This window comes from Corvus cornix, chromosome 3, assembly GCF_000738735.6.
Source record: "Corvus cornix cornix isolate S_Up_H32 chromosome 3, ASM73873v5, whole genome shotgun sequence".
NCBI lineage: Eukaryota > Metazoa > Chordata > Aves > Passeriformes > Corvidae > Corvus > Corvus cornix.
In genome coordinates, this window is record NC_047056.1 from 24,926,215 (window position 1) to 24,943,699 (window position 17,485).

Here is a 17,485-nt window from a genome sequence, read left to right on the forward strand (position 1 = left end):
TGCCGCTGCGCTCCTCGGCAAGAAGGTGGCGCTGGCAGCCCGGGCTTGGGACTTCGCGTCCGCAGGGGTACCTTTAAACAGCTTCTACGGGCCGCTTCAAGTGGAAAAACAACTTCCCTGCAGCTGTTTTATGTTGCTTGGGGTTTGGTGGTTTGCTGTGTTTTTATTTTTTTTCTTGTTCCGATTTCTTTTTTTTTTTTTATTAATGCTTGGCACTTGGAAATCCCACTCTTCTCCAAACAGGGTCCTCTCTTCTCCCGTGAAATGCGGCTCAACTAGCTCTCTTCATACACCACCTTCTTTGTAACCCAGCACCGACCAGCTTGGGGAAGCTCTTGGGCTACAATGGGCTTCTTTGTGAGGAGGGTGCATGGCTGCGGGGATGACCTCTGGAATGAGTTTTTGAGTCCCCCACCCTTTTGGTGGGGTGGAGGACACCGTGCCCTGAGCAGGGGGCCCTATCCTGCTGTCAGCATAGAGGGGATGTAGTTTTGCTGCCTTAAATACTCAGGGTGTAACAGATTTTTTGTTGCTGTTTTTGTTTATTTGTTTGATTTGGGGTTTTGTGTCCAGCTCTAGCTTGTTTGTGTCTAATTCCATGAGTTAGGCACGATTTTACAAGGTGAGGTGTCCCCTCTTCTCCAGGCTGCCTGTGAATGATGGATGTTAATGACAATTGGATTCACTTTAACCTTGATCTTCAAGACATAAAAATTCATTGCCCTTTTTCTCTCCCAACACTTATATTCCAGTGTTTAATCAACCATCTTGGTGAATAGCAACCACATATGTAGCAGGGCAAATGATTGCTGTTATTTTCAGCAAGCTTTAGGTGTGTGTGCAGGGTGTATATATAGAATACATGCTCCCATTTGCAAGGTGCTCTAGTGTGCCAAGTATTTCTCCATCTAAGACTGTTTGCAGACTTTGCCATATTAGCTGACTGCAGTTTTCATGTGTCATAAAATAAAGGCTAGGATATGAAAGGATTAAGTCTCTATTATCATGGGCTGTGCAAATGGTCTGTGTGTACATAGCTGGTTTTTTTCTATTCTAGACAGATTTTTTTATTATTAATTTAACTGTGATATTAAAAATTCAGGTTCTTAATTCCTATTTTTTTTTTTTTAATGGAGGGAATAATTTAATAATAAAGTACTATCCTGGTCAAAAATTTCTCTCTATTAATTTCCCTTCTAAGAGGAGAGGGAGGGCCAGGAGAGCTGGGAGAAGGCGGTGTGTGTGAACCCAAGGCTGCATTTGGCAATTCATCCCAGCACTTCCTGCCAGCACAATGGTTACCCCAGTATGCAATTTGTGCAGAACGGGTAGATGATTTTCTTCATAAGCTCTAAGTACAAAGGGTATTCCATGATGCCATCTAATTGCTTAATCCCCAAGGAGTTCTTCAGGCATTTATTTAACACTAATTGCATGTGTAAATGTTCTTAATTTACAGCGTGTGAAAGTTGCAGTGAATGCACACAACAGAGGATGTCAAAGTGACACTTCAGGGAAAGATGCAGTTAAGGCAGTGCTAAGTTACTTCTAAATAGGATTAATCATTTATTAAAGTTCAAAGCTTGTCAGAGCATTGGGGCAAGCATATGATGACTTGTTGCTGTCCAAAAGTAACTAGTGGACTGGAGTCGTGACTCTAAAAATTTCTATGATATACCTTACTACAGTGCAGTAAATGATGAACTTAAAACACTAAGCAGGGTGAGTGATTCAGTTCAAGGCAAAGAACTTGGCTTGGCAACTGTTGCACAAAGCCTGCTTGGGCTGTTAATTAGTGCTTGCACTGTAATAGAGCTGTGGAGTCACAGGCCCTGTACAGAGCTGTAGGCAGGGGGTGCGGGTGCTGGGGCCGGCCCTGCCCTAGAGCTTGCACAGCTTCAGCCCACAAGATGTGGGAACAAATCGGTCTTGCAGGGGACAGTACATCCAGAGAGGTCTCAGAACAGGTAGGTGGCATTCTTTGGAAAGGGACCTGCAGCCCTGATGCCTGGAGTAGTGCCAGCTGTTTCCCACTGGTGGAGTGAAAACTTTGATCTTCTTCGTGATCTTGAATTTCCCGGTAGATACACGCACAGGAACAGAAACAACAGCTGGCACCTGAGCTTTTGGGAAAAACTCAGGTCCTAGGTTCTCTCTGTGCTGGGTGTCTCTGTGCTGGCAAAGTAGCTCAGGAAATCATACAGTGAAGAAAATTATTCTTTTTGTGACATGATTATGTACTCCAGAAACATAATTGCCCACGAGCCCTACTTTGTGGCGCACGCTGCACAAGCACCCAGAGATAACTCTGAAGAGGGAAAACCTGTTGGTTTACAGTGTCTATTGACAGGAGCAGAGTTCAGGAGAGCTGGGCTCAGTCACACCCCACCCAACTCAAACACAACCCTTAGTCACTCACCTTTACACTGTGTGAGATGTATCAGCCCTGGCACTTCTCTAGTTCTTCAGTGGATGCTGATGCTTATGCCTGTATCTTAGTACTTTCAGAGAGGGAATAATTCCCACAAGGAATTCGAATGCAACAACTTGTCTGGAAAGGCAATTTGTCAGAATTTTCAGAAAAAGTGGGAAAGGTGAATGTTTGGGTTTGAATTTTCTTGTCCATCTGTGAAATGTCTTAAACTTTTGGTAGCTACAGAAATAGTACTGATTGAATATTACCTGCTTTGAGACTGGGGAGTTAAAATAACCATTCACCATTTTTCCTGAAAATTAGATAAATGTATCATGCCTTTTGTAAGTGTGTCTAAATTTTACATAGTTTTGCATCTTCGAGCTCAGTCTTGGTTGTCCTTAGACCCATGAGGAATAGCATGTGATTGTCTCTTCTTCAGCCATGCAGGGCTGTGAAGTCTTTATTTTCAGACACAGCAGGAAAAAATATTGAAGCATCTGATTTGCCAGACTTCCATGGTAAAGACCAGAGCTGCATAAAGGGCTAAGCATCCTGTCACATTGTGTCTCAGTGTTTCCTACATAGTAGAATCCACAACATAAAGTTCAGTGCCACTGACACAGACAGAATTATATGTTTCAGAATAGAATCTGACAATATTCAGGTCCAGGGGAAAGAGTAATCTATGGATCCTGGCAGGCCATGATAAAGAGAAGCATGTGTTTCAAATTTAGCCCCACTTCTGTACTTACAGCTGAGCACTAAAGTGTTTTTTCAGCCATTTTAAAGGAGGAGCGTGTGAAAGTGGACAGAAGAACAGTTAATCATATCTGGATGCTAAAACCAGAAGTTAATTTGTATGTGACTTCTGGTCCAGGATTCAAGCCACGTCTTTTGTTATGTTAAATGGCTTCATCATCCCCATGAGAAACTGCTGAAGAGAGCTGGAAGAAGTTTATGTATGATGGGGAAAACTTAACTTCTCTTACATCTTTCCTGTGCCCTTTATGGTTAATGTAAAGAGTCCATTAATTCACACGTATGCTTTTGGTCTCTAGGGGAAAAGTGGTTGTGATTAAAAAATTGCCTTCTACTCTTATAGTTTAATTTCCTCTGTCTTTCTCAGATGAGACCAAAAACTGGAAAGAGTATGGATGGCTCAAACAATTTAGCTTAAAACAAAACAGAACAGCCACAAATCTCTGTCTTCCCCTTATGCTGAGCTGCTCTGGAAGGCTTTGGTCCTCTGTGCAGGGCTGGTTTTTCTCCTTACTCATTGCTTGCGTTTTGACAGGATTGGTGTGTCCTGAGCTCACAGGTCTCCACAGCTTCCAGAGTAAGTTGACCACAGAGGGAAAAGCCCACATCTTGCATAAAGCTCTTCACAGTCTGTGCTGAGGAAGCCCCACAGGTGTTAAATGTCAGACAAAGGTACAAGCCTGCACTTCCTGGGAGGCAGGACAGGAAAGCAGAGAGATCACATGGTGAATTGGTGAGGCTGGCTGCCTGCAGGAGGACACAGGGTGTCTTCTGGACAAACCTGCTGCTGTGGGAGAAAACTGTCAGGCCAGTAGTACCCTTGGATGTCTTCAGACTAGGCCAGCTAAGGAGGAGCAACTCTGCTCTTGCCAGCAGGCCAAGTGACACCAGGACCATTTAGGTAATGTCTAATTGGGTGTTTAAACTGATTAAGTTGCACCTGAACTCTAAAGAAGACCAATTTTTCACTTTTATTTCTAAAGTTCATCCATTGGAGCAGATGCAGCTTGTATGGGGCTGTCTGTTCCCTTGCACAGCAGAGGTGTGTGCAGCAGCAGGGTTTGCTCCTGCCTGTGCTCTGCCAAGGCATGTGATCCCTCAGTAAAAAGCAGGGCAGTGCAGTGGTATCCTTGGAGGGAGAGGAGCTTGCTGGGATGCTGCTCAGGGCATTGGAGGGGATCATAGGGATTGGAGAGCCAGCTCTGACTCAGAGGCAGCTGTGAGGAACAGGGAGCAGACAGGGCTTGGAGTAGATGGGGTGACCCCGAGGGGACTGGGCACTGCTGCTACTAAAAGTAACCTGGCTGTGTGTAACCAAGCACCACCGCCCTAAGGTCCCACCTGTGTGGGCACAGCTGTTGAAAAAAGAGCTGTATGTAAACTCTTACCTCTTCTGTCCTGTCAGATCCAATTATTTGGAAGGGGTTATACTTAAAGAGCTAACTTTCTAGATTTCATTATCTTGTTTTATTCTTTTAGTTCAAAAGGTTTTCAGTCTCTTTGGGTAAACAACCTCCAAGGGAAAAACATGGATACAGCTAGCTTCAAAACTGGCTGGCCCAATGTCTCATCATAAAGTACTATAATGTGATATGCCCTTTTGTACCCTCCTTAAAATTACTTCATGCTCTCCAGTGCGTGTTTGTGCAAAAGCAAGCCTTTTGAAGCCAGAAACCTGTAAAAATGAATTCTACAATTAAAATAAAAATTGCCAGTGTAAAAGTAAGACACCCTTAGTAAGGACAAAGCCAAAGCTCCTCTGGGGTGTTTATAATCCGAATGTTATCAAGAACTGAAATCTGCCATTAGCAATATAAGCAGGCTGGCTCTCATGTCATTTCAGTACCTTATTAAGGACTATTCTTATTGACTGGACTAGGGTTATGCCTGAGGTAAAATATTTTTCAAGATAAGAATGAATATGCAAAGTCATGCTTTTAATGGTTTCTAAAATTTCATCACTACACTGTTTATGTTTATAATTACCCCATTGACACCCTTTAAATGTCCCCAGTAAAATGTGGTATAAGCTTTTAAGATTCCCCAAATAAACATTTAAATGGATCTATAATAAAGAACTCCAAAGACAGGGAGTTTTAGAGAAGCCATTATTTAGCACTGATTTTACTGTTGGAGGTTCTGAAGTGGACCTAGTTTTTGCAAGACAATTGCTGTGCATTTTTATGGAGTTTTGATAAGCTGACATTTAACCAGCTGGCTCTTAAAATATCTTTGCACCGTACAGGTGTGTACGGTAATCCTGGAGGGAAGATGGACAAGAAGGACAATTACAGGATTTCTCTTTTCCCCTTCATTTCCCCCTCCCTTGCCACTCCTGCTTTTGCCCAAGAGGAAAAAGCATCACATTTCGGGTCCTAGGAAGTCACACTTGCCCTGTTTGTTCTCTGATAGAGGCCTATAAACAGAGACATTCAGTCTGTAAACAAGTCAAGCTTACAAAGTGACTGAAAGATAACAGTCCCCCATCTAGCAGTGGGAGAGGAGGGAGGGAGCAGGGGGAGGGATGATAGAGAGGCTGCAATAAAAACAGGAAGGTTTCTGTTGGTCCTCTTGAAGTTAGTGGTTAAAAACATCAAAGTGTGGTGCGTGTTTTTTTCAGCCAGACTGCTGTGTCACTTTATAATTCTTCATAAAGCAGCCATCCAGCCACTAACATACTGCAACTGTTAGTGTGAGCTGTGCTTTGATTTAGAGGAACTGGATCCTGCTCCAGGCATGTTAAGCTGAGGAATCTCTTGTAGGTTTTCTTGGCATGCTGTGTGCCATTGAAGAAACTATAACTTTTCAGAGCTGCTAATTGCAAGCTGTTCAGGAATTTTTCCTTCCATTAAAAAAAAAACAAACCTCTCACAAATAAATTGTGCCCCCCTTCTCACTCACTCCCCAAACTCAAATAATTTTCCCAGGCTCTGAAGTGTTCAGAATTTCCTACATTGAAATTTAAAGTGGAAAAGAAGATGGCAGTGGAAAGGAAGAAAAAACAGCTATACCATATGTATCATAGCAAAATATACATATTCTTAGCTTGGTTCTAAGAAATATAAATTATTCAGCAGCTGCTTCAACAGAGAGATATTTTAAAAGTTCGAAGCCAGCACAGTACATCAGTTCTCTTAGATGGGGGAAGGTATTTTGTTCTCCAAAAACAAGTGATCCAGAAAATGGCATGGAGCTCGTCTGCCTTGGAAAAGCAGCCAAATAGAGATAGATGGGAAGAGGAGCAAAGAAGGGCAGGAGGATTCAGAGTTGAAAGAGCAGCTGCATTGTTCTGGGACGGGAATAGTGAACTTTGCTGTAAACAGTGTTGGAAGCTTCTCTGCAGAGTGCTGCAGAGAAGCCACTCTGGTTTATTATTGCTCAAAAAGCTGACTTACACTGAACAGATTTTGGGTTCAGCTTTAGCACAGGAAGAAGAAAGCAATAACAATTCTGTACGTAGAGAGCAGTCAGACCAGACCAGCCTTTGGCCTGTACTAGAGCAGCTTGTCTGAGGTTGGAGGCCAGGTTTTTAATAGCTTTCCTCCAAGGGAATAGCTGCTGCAAGATTTTCCACTCCTGTAGGGATTACTTGTGTAGGAGGTGTTGCCACAGTTGGGAGGAGGAGGGAAGGCAAATGTTCTAGATGGAGGAAATGATTGGTGCTGATGTGCTCTGTTACCAGATATGATAGGTAAAATTCCATGTCTGGATGATGATTTAAATTTCCTCCAGCTGGAAATCGGGATTTTAACCTCCCTCCTTCACTACTGATCAAAGCTAGCAAGCACTCTCAGCAGTGGTGAAGCTGCAGTAGAAATTTAGAATGCAGGTCAGCAGTGCAGAGCTCATTCAGGGGACATGTATTCCACACGTTTCCAGGTACAGGCAGAATTTGAACAGGCCACCAGTTGCACCCACAAATTGAGACACTTGAAAAATTCTTTCCTCTGGCATATCTTAATGATACCCACAGTTCAGTACTTAAATGGATAATTAGTGATTTTGCTAAGCCTTTTCTAAAGGATGTACCTCCTTTTATTTTCTTGGCTTTTTAATATTAAGCACATCTTGCACATAATTCTTTTTGAAGGGGAAATTTGTTTCTCCTTGTAGTTTTTAACAACCAAAAAAAACAAAAGAAGCCAACTTAAACTTATGGATCACTTCGGGTGAACCTGTCCTTTGATAAAGTGCTGATGCTTGCTTCCAAAATGTATATTCATTTTATATTATCAGCTGTTTTAAAAGAGTCTGCTCCAAATAATGAGCTATAGTAATATGAATGCAGCTTTTGTCTTTAGCACATAATAAATCAAAAGATCTGCAAAATTTTTCGGTAAAATCACTTATGAGTGGTAATATACTACAAGAAAGACCTGCAATCATCCTCTGTCCAAGCTTTCATTTATATCAGCTTAAATTGAGACTTTGCTTTTAACTGATGGGATATGTTCCTAAAGTACTGCACAGGCCCTTAAAGGTGAATGTGTGTGCACCCACGCAGGCAAACGTGTGAAAAAATAGATGGGTAAATCTAAGTTGAAAAGCATTCCTTTTTGGGAACCTCAAAAGGTTTAAGTGTTGGTTCTTCAAGAAAGTGGATGTGTCAGGAGCTCATTGTGAGAGACCATGGAAACTTCTTGAGTTCAAGCCAAATTTTTTGTACATATACACATAATAAAGTTTTAGCAACTTACACAAGCTGCGCAAAGGGGCTGTGGAAAATGAGAGCTGAGGTTGCCTGCAATTTAGAGATTTTGGTTGGTTTTTCTCTTCCCTGTTTGCCGGCAACAAGAAAAACTTGACCGAATAATGAAACAAAGTATTTACAAGCATCTATCAGACCAAAGCCTCAGAGTTACTTACAAGGTATCAGTGCCTCTTTCTGTTTGCTTTTCGTGCACATTTATATGCATGACGTTGTGTTTGGAAGACCATCCATGACTGAGAAATTCCAAAAGGCTTACATGAATAAATATGAGCAAATGTTCATCAGATATTCATACCATGAGTGGCTTGCTCAGTTCTTGTGCCTGCTTTTCAAAGCTTGTTGTGCATTTCGAGCAGACAAAACACAAAGTAAATTTGAGGATTTAGGTTTTGTTAATAAGTGCCTAGGATTTACAAGGATGCTTTTCTAGACATTTTGGACCTTCTAAAATGTATTAATGGGATACATTCATAGCAACATAAGTAGCAAATGTATTGAACTTCATTTAAGTTCTTTCGTGAATAAACTCTGTTTTCTCCTGGTAGTTCACACCTATGTTGGACCACAAGTAGCTCAGAATATTTAAAGGTAACTTGAGTATGTTGGATGCCTCAGAAATCTGATGTATTATAGGTAGCTGGGATCCAAGAATCCAATTTTTTTTCTATATGTTAGCCTGGGGTTTTGGTTTTTTGTTTTTTTGTTTGTTTGTTTTTTTGTTTGTTTGTTTGTTTGTTTGTTTTTTAATTATTCTGAGCCAGATCAGTACCACAGAGTTCAAGAAGTGTTTGGAAAATGCTCTCAGGCTTAAGGTGTGATTCTTGGGGCTGTCCTGAGCAGGGCCAGGAGTTGGATTTGGTGATCCTTGTGAGTTCCTTGCAACTCCGGGTAATATTCAGTTATAATTCTATGAACAGCCATGAAAGCTTTCTTCAGAAAGAACTATTAGCTGTAAGTTTAGGTGGTGCTAAACCTGTAGGTATTGTGAAAATCCTAACTGCTGTAGTTTCTATAGAAATGTGAGTGCTAGGAAAGCCATTGAAATTAACAAGGACCTTTCTAATGTTTTAAATCTATTTTAATTTGGACTGCACATATATTATTGACAGAAGATCTCATTTTTCTCATGTGTTGCATACTCTGTTGAGTCTCCTCACCCCTGAATTGGATGCCTTTGGGTGCAGCTGACAAGGCTACTGTGCTGAGAGCCAAGGCATGCTTTCCACCAAGCTTGCATGGAAATCCACAGACTTCAGATAAGCTAAGGGAACACCAGCACAAATTTTCACATGTAAAACTAATCCACAGAGTATTTGGAAAATCTGTGGCACCTGAGCTCTTCGATAAAAGCAAGATCCCATGTGTGATTATTCAGGAAAAGATATTGTGACCGAACAAAAGTTTTTGATGCTCCGATGAAACTTATTTCTTACTTAGACACCTGCATCAGCAAGCACATTTTTCTTCATTGTTTTCATATACTGAAAATATATATGTGTGTGTGTGTGTATTCTGGTTATTATTTTTATAATTAGCATACAACAAACAAGAACAGTAATTATTATTATTAAGAAACTGATGGGTTAGCACATGTTTTTCTTGTTTGTGAGCTTGATCTGTAAGACAGCACAAAATAATAACAGTGTCAATTCAGAAAGGTGAGCTGGTTTCTCAGCAGGCATAGAAGAGAACAGAGAGGGCTCTATGGTTTGATTTCATCTCAGTGAAAGCCTGGAGAGCTGTGGATTTTATGTGGCCAGAGCTCGGCAGAACAGAGCTTTGTCTTGATAACTCAAAATGACTAGATCATGCCTGGTAGTTGGTCCTGGAAACCTGACCCTTGTCACAGGCTGACTACATCAATTTGCAGTAGATTGATGATGTATAGACTGTGGGTGCCCCAGGGGAGACCCAAGAAAGGCCTGAGAAACATTGTATTGTTAATCCATACCCCTCATTAGCTTCTGCTGTGCTGGATTTCAACTAGCTGGCAAGGCTAGAGGAGCTGGAGGGAGAATGTGGCGTTGTCTGGCATTGTTATTGTTGGTTGCCTTTTGAATGAAAGGATGTTTTAAAATACCTTTTCTCCAAAGTTTAATACATCAAAACTGGCAGGATTCTTTATTTTCCTCTCTATCCCTCTTGTCAAGTGCCTGGAATTCCTAGATTTTCTTTGTATATTGATTTAGCACTCTCCCCTTAACAGCCCAAGCTTTATCTCTTCCTGATAAAGTCTCTCTATATCCTTTCCCAAGTAGTGGCAGGCAAATTATATACGCTGTAATCAATTTACATTTCACTATCATTCGTCAGTTCGGCCGCTGCCCATAGAGGCTGCAGCCCAGCCTTCAGGGTTTCTTTATGTACTTCAGGATGTGTTGCTTAACCATTTCTGCTCAGTGCACTGCAAGGTTTTGATTTGAAGGAGGCTATGGTTTCAAAGGCGGTTTCCATCAAACAGCAACATCTTTGTCAAACTTCAACAAAACTAACCTTAACTGCCAAGGAAGTTTTGACTGCCATCATAAAAATGTTTGATTAGTGTTAATAATTTATTAAATTGGTTTGTCCTGACACTGCCAACATGTTGGAAATCTCTCAACCATTAAAACATTAACAGAGGCTGTAATACAATGCTCCTTCTGTTCTACGTTTTATTTCAAGACCACATTCTTATGAGCCTGGTTCTGTGGTGTTCCAATATGCTCTCATTAGGACTGCATTAAAAGATGAAATATGACAAATATTAAAAAAGTGTGGGAATATAGAGTAAAACATGGCGGGTGTACTTTTGTGGGCAACTCTGCTGCGATTAAATTTTCGCAAAGCAAGCCTGTTTTTGCAATATGGGGAAATAAAATTACCAGGCAAGAAATTTGCTGAAACAGACCCAATATGTTTGATTGCTTCATCCAACCTCCTAAAATACATAAGCTTAGTTCGAATTTCTACTAAAATGGGAAAGCTGATATTGGACCTGCTTATGCTGAAGTATGTTGTACAAGAAACAAAGTGCTATTTGAGAAAAGTATTAACACCTTGAGAATATATTGATCAAATTTTTATTTGATAGTTTACGTCTGCACTTGAATGGCTGGTGGTGGGAGCTCTCCTGTGTTCCACCAGAAACACCTGTTTTGGTTCACGCAGTCTCAGGAATTGCATGTAACATATTCCATATAAAATGCCATTTAAACCATAACAACAGTTTGGTTTATTTTCGAACTGGAAAGATGATAACTGAAATGGAGGCTCAGTTTATCCCTTGCAATTTGCTGATAATATCAGTTATCAGAAATTAATTAAGTAATTCTTTTTTTTCCTCTGCTTGGTAGCCATGTAGGAGCTCCAACGTTGTCTCAAATGTGTAGACTGGTGTTGCACGCTGAGTAAGTTAAGCACAGAGATCTTAGCAAGTGAAAGGAAAACCTTCATTTCCATATATCCCAGTTAGGAATATACACTGAGAACAGTTTCAATACCTACGCTTGAAATTTAATCCAAGGTTTTTAAACTTTGGGATTGAACTGTTCTATAATTATTCATAATAGCTGGACTGGTCCCCTCTCAACTCTTCTCTTTATGGTACCTGAAACACTATGATGGGCACTTTAGTGAAAGGTGTATTTTATTTTACAAGAGGAAGTAATCTACCCTAGTCATACATGTATGCTTTAAACTCCATGTGTTTTCAAATTAAAAGAAAATCCTTTAGGCAAGGCTTGCTAGTTTTAAGGCACTCAGCTGTGTGGAGTAAAGATCTGAAATAATTGACCTTGAGTCAGAGGACTGATTTACAGTGAGGTCTATTAGAATACAAGTTGGCCTTTCTTTCATTTAGTCTCCACTCCTTTCTCCTTTCTGTAACAGAAATGTGTTGAGTAAAGTGATGGAAATGATTACCATAGATTAGCCTTTTGCAGTTTTCTGAATTTAAGAACATCATTCTTAATAAACAAACAACACTGTTAATGCTAATTTGTTTTAGAATGTACTATGCCTTGTAAGATGTTGGCAAGAACTTAACAGCAAGAGTACATGAAAATGTAGAAAATAATCAATTGTTTCAACATCAGACAATCATAATCCATCAACTCAATAAATTCCCAAAAGACGTGTCAAATACATGAGTGTTTGGGGAACAGACTGAGTGCAAACATAAAATTGTGTCTCTGCAACTGTCAGGAACAGACCTAAACTTGATTTTTTTTTTATGCTGTTTGTAATTTTTTCCTAATTATTTGCTCTGTTAGTAATGAAAATTGTTGAATGTTCTGAAATCTCAACAGTTCTACATTTTTTAATTACAACATGAAGATAAGAGGAACAAGTGACTACTGTGTGATGTGAGATATTTTAATATGGGGCTTCAAATGCTCCAGTTCTTGGCTGGAGTGGGATAAATGAAGACAAGAACTTTTAATAAGTGCCAAGAAATTTCCATCTTATTAAGAGCATCCTCAGTTCCTCCTGAGAATATGTTTGCTGCGTGTAAGTGATCTGTGAGTTTTCCCAGACTGTAAACCAAAGGCTGTATTTTTCCTGTGCATTAAACATGATCTGATGTTCATGGTTAATGCATTTTATTTGTGGTTAATACATTTCCATACTTTTTTTCCCCAAAATGAAGAGGGTTGGAAAATTTTGAATTAAGTCCATAAACTAATTATTTTTCATTCCAATGTTGTTTCTTTTGTAATAGAACTCCTGACTCAGTGCTTTTGTAAATGGCCTGCAGTTACATGACCCTGATTGTGGTCTAATGAGGGCTGGAGGGTGCCTCTTAGATGATGCTGGAAAATTAAAGGGACCTTTTTCCTCTAGCTTTTCAAACTAATTATTCTCTGATTTTACATGAGAACAATCCTTATATATATATGTTGAAATCCTTTTCATTCAATGGCACTCTTTTCCTGTCCCCAGCTTTGATGTAGTGCCCATACTTACAAAAAGGCTATGTTAGGGGAACAGTGGCTGATAGATCCCACCGTGGTCCTAGCAGTTAAACAGTGAGTTCACATAGGGCAGTGTGAATGAACTGGAACTCAACAGAGGAAGAGAATCTCTGCTCTGTTCAAAACAAAGCCATGCTTTTCATCTCCAGTTATTTGCATCTATCTTTTGCCCATATTTCCATTATTTAAAACAGTACAGTTAGTAAGGGGCCCACAAACACCTCTGACCCACTTCTCTGCTTATGTCCTGTGACTCGATGCTCGAGTTGATATTGCCTGTTTCCTGTATCTCTGGTCTTAGTCTGTGTGCCTTTGGTGACTTGGCTTAGCCTTCTGTTGCACTGGCTAGTTCCACAGAAGCTCTCTAAAACTAGCTATAAGCAAAATGAGTAGTCTGCTTTTTTTCACTGCCTTTCGCCAAGAGCTACAACATCATGTTAACACTTCTGACCAGTCACAACGCTAACAAAAGGAACTATTGGCCACATACCTGGTAGTTCAAAGCAGTGTGTTAGAATACTACTTCCTTATGGTTAGCTTTGCCCAGCATTGTCCTGGAAAATTAGAGAGGCTAGTGCTCAAGTTCCTCCACTAAGATATGTAATCTCCAGATCACTGCAACAGAACAAATCCTGTCAGTAATCCTGTATGTTGCTCTGACACAATTTCCACTAGAGGAGGGATTCTTCAGTTATTAGATTAATAAATGTGCACTGTTTAGTTATTGAAAATATTTGTCTGATACTGGAGTCCAAGAGTATGTTGGATAAAAAAAAAACAACCCCAAAAAACCCCAACAATCCAACCCTTAGAAATGCAAACTGAAGATGAAATTTCACTAGCTCAAAGCTAGCAAAATTTTTAACTCTTAGCTTGCCTCATTGTGAAACATAAAAAACCAGTAGGCAGAACAATTCAATACAGAAACTGCAACCCTGCACAAGACAAAGCAAGAGCATGTGAAAGATAGGATGGCTCAAGACTGCTCATGAGGTATTAAATAAATAACAACATAGAATTAAAAGTATCAACAAGGCCAACCTCTATTTAAATAATACAGGAGTAATGAAAATCCATCTTAGAGAAGATCTATTTCAAAGATAGTTTTAAAAATAGAACAGCAGACAAAAGGGAAAGCAATGACATCTGAAAGTAAGAAACCCAGGCTGGAGAATTAAGATGTAGGAATGAGACAGCATTAAGTATAGATCTTGTTGTTTGTGACAAGTAAAAGCTCTGCTTAGTGTGTTGTGTTGTTTTGTTTTCTAGTGCAGTAAGGTTATTTATTCCAACCTGTTGTAAGTCTGGATTCATATGTCTTGTTATCTCTGTAGCTTTATGTATTTCTAGATGCGAATTTAACTGCATGACCAGTAAAAAGCCACCAGACAAGGTGGTTGTGAATCAGTATCAATGTCTTCCTCAGTCACAGTTCCCTTGCCACTTAAGAGGTTTAATATTTCTAAATGCAAATATTGGATGTTTCATTATTCACAAAGCCTTCAAGTTGTTTGGGTCAGTCTTTTGTGGTTTTGTGTTGTCTTTGTTTTTTTCTACTTGCCTTCATTAATGTTTTGCATCAAGAGCTAGTCAGAAAAAATAGAAATGTAGCAGATGAGTATTTTCTTACCCATATCCAAGCAAATTCTCCAGAGAGTAGTGTCTTTCTTTTAAACTGTGATTAAAATTTCCTTGCCAATGGAGGCAGAAAGAGCCAAGGTAGACAAGAATCCACAATTTTACCCTGTTTCTTCATAAAGATTCGTGTCTGATAGCTGGTGTGGTGGAGTGTTACATGAGTATATCTTGCAGAGTTCAGGAATGAAAGCTGTTCCACCAATAGTCAATATTTAGCTATGATTATTTAAGTTGCACTGGTATTACATGGGCGCCTTTAACAGGAAAGGATGAACTTTGTCCTTTCTAGTAAAGATGTTATCTTTATTAGAATATCCCTCAGAGCTGGTGCATCTCTGTGCCTGTCCTTTCATATGCAGCTGCATTTTGCCTGTCGGAAAGCTCTGTAGCATCAGCAAACAATTTTGTTGCTTGTTTTGGTTTGTTGCTTGTTGTTTGTTTTTTTAATAATATTTTTTTTAATTACTTCAAAGCCTTTTCTTTCTCCCCTTTACTCCAACTCACAACTGTGAATCACTTTCTGGTGCCCCAGCTAAAGGAAGTTTCTTCAGAGATATAATATCAGGTGATTTATGCATTTCTTTCTGGTATAATAAAGATAGGGAGCCTTTCAGCATAATTATTGAACTAGCCAAATATTTATTTTAGCTATATTGCAGGTTGTATTGCTCTGTGGCACATTAGACAAAATCTATATTGTGAGGGCAGCTAGAACCTGGCGGCTACTTTCATCCCAACCCCAGTCAGACTTTTATCACAAACCTCTCCAGGAAGGCGAGACTTATCACTCCCATAGGAAATGACATTTTTTGTTATTGCTCTAGCAGGAGTCTAATGGAGAGTAGATTTTTACTGGTATAGGTGTTGACAGCACTGCATCCTGCATCCTTTCTGGAGCTGATTGTGCTAGAGAGCATTTCTTACTGCATTAACTCTCTTACAGGCACTGAGGTGGCTGCTTTGTCTCACTTTTGTATTATGGAATTGTTTTACTTAGAGGAAAATAATTTGTAAGCAGGGAGGTTGCAGCCACATCCTCTCTCCCAGTGGAGCATGAGCCCAAGGACAGGAGCAGGTCTGTGGGCTGGGCAGAGCAGCCCATGGAGGAAGGTTTCTGCAGCTTCCTCTGCTGCTCCTGTCTCCAGGGCTCTGGTGAGTGCCACTAAATTGTGAAAAGACTCAGTGGTGGAAACCTGAAAGCAAAGTTGTTCTCCCAGACAGATGTTATCCTTTAAGTGGAAAGGCCTGCACACTGCAAAGTTTGGAGCGCCATAGCTATCTTAATCTACACCGATGATGTATTTGAATTGATCCATCCTTGTGTTCCAGAGCACTTTGGAAAAAAGGTCACAGGGTATTTTCTGTCTTGGGTTGGAAGGCACCAGTAGGAAAACAGACTTGCTGCAGAATTATAGGGCAAGGGAGAGGAGCTGGGATGAAGTCTCTGTCTCCTGACCTTTGTGGTGTTTTCAGTAGTATCCCAACCCGATAAAAATTGTACAGCTGTTCACACTGGTTTTGCCTAAGTTGCCTAAAGTTATGTAAAGCAAGTTTATAAGTACTTTTTTTTTTTTACACGCTGTCACCACAGGCATGCCATCATAACCCAAACATTAATACTTCTAAAAAAGAAACATGATATTATTTTGCATATGTACAAGAGAATTTTTCTGCTCTGGCAACAAGTTGAGAAGTGGGTGAGGGGCGGGAAAAGGATTACAGGGTGGGGGTGGTAAAATGTATTTTAACAGAAGAAAGCCTGCAGAGTTATAGTCTCGAAGCAAGAAATAAACATTGTAATCATAAACAAATGTAACACTGAGAACAGAAGACAGTGATTTTATTGTATTGACATAGGATGCTTGAGCAACAATAAAGGACTTGTTCTCTTCCATTAGTCAGGACACACTGGCAGGAGGGCCCTTTCTGTGGCCATTGCTTCTTGATAGCATGTGTGAGAGCTTGGATTATAAGATGTCTAGGAATGTACAGACACAGGCAAGGAGAAGGCTTGCTTTGAGGGGAGATTGAAGAACCTCTTCGCCATAAGGCCTGAGTGTGAATGTTCTCAAGAACTCTGGAAACCAAAACAGCACTGAGGCCTGCTTGGCCTTTCACATAAATTTAAGTGCTTACATTTACACTCTGCAAAGCGTTACCTGCATGTGGCATTTTGGTTTACAATCCAAAGGCAGCTCTGCAGATTCATGCAAACTGATGAGATAAACTGACGATGTGGCTCCACATGACACCGTGTCCTGTCCTTGTGTGTCAGGTGTCTGCTTTCAGTGCCACTGGCTTAGATTCCATCAGATCCCTCACAAAGATCCTAGGGGGTTGTGTTTCTAAATCTGGATCTCAGTGAGAGGTGGGAAATGTTGTTTCTTGTACAAGAAGCTGTCCTGGAGGCAGAGTTTTGTTGTGGACTTATGGACACAATCTGGATGGCACAACAGACAGTGCTGCATAAGGATGTGGGAAAAGCCTTCATCCTCCAAGAGTCATCAGTTTTTCAATTAAACCAAATCTGTAGTATACTTGCAAGGGAGTACTCAGATTTTTTATTTCTTTCTGTTCACCATATGTTAGTCATACTTTTTTTTTGTGATAACTTGACTGTTGGTGAGTTCATAGTGTAATAGGACAGAGCGCATTTCCTGTGGGATTTTCAGCCCTGTGTATTTAGAAGGTCAGAATGGCAAAAAAGGGATATCATTCTCCTTTTTTATGGGAGAGAAGCGAGACAGAGAAAAACAAAATATGTTGGCCAAGTTCCTTTAGGGTTTTCATGAAGAACTGGGTATTTTAAAGCAAAATTTCCGAGTCCTGTGCAGTGTCTATTTAATGTGTGGTCTGTATGTGCTTTAAGAGTATCTTCTAACTCTTCACTCGTTTGTTTAGAATTCAGACTAATTCTAAACAAAACCCTTGTTTTGTTGAGCTCAGATTGCAGATGCTGGATACAAATGTAACATGAAGCCCAGATCCTGTTTGGGTTTTCTGTTT

General features: G+C 40.2%; 1 long non-coding RNA gene across 6 annotated transcripts in view; it reads left to right on the plus strand.

The window, feature by feature from the left end:
- The window catches only part of LOC104685672, a 320,409-nt gene that overhangs the window by 203,773 nt on the left and 99,151 nt on the right, over positions 1-17,485 (plus strand). For 3 of the 6 annotated variants that reach the window (XR_751168.4, XR_751170.4, XR_002044176.3), the window contains exon 1: positions 1,854-1,967. The exons of the other annotated variants lie outside the window; for them this stretch is intronic. This is a non-coding gene — a long non-coding RNA (uncharacterized LOC104685672). Of the gene's footprint in view, positions 1-1,853; positions 1,968-17,485 lie in introns of those variants that run through there. 6 annotated transcript variants of the gene reach the window in all.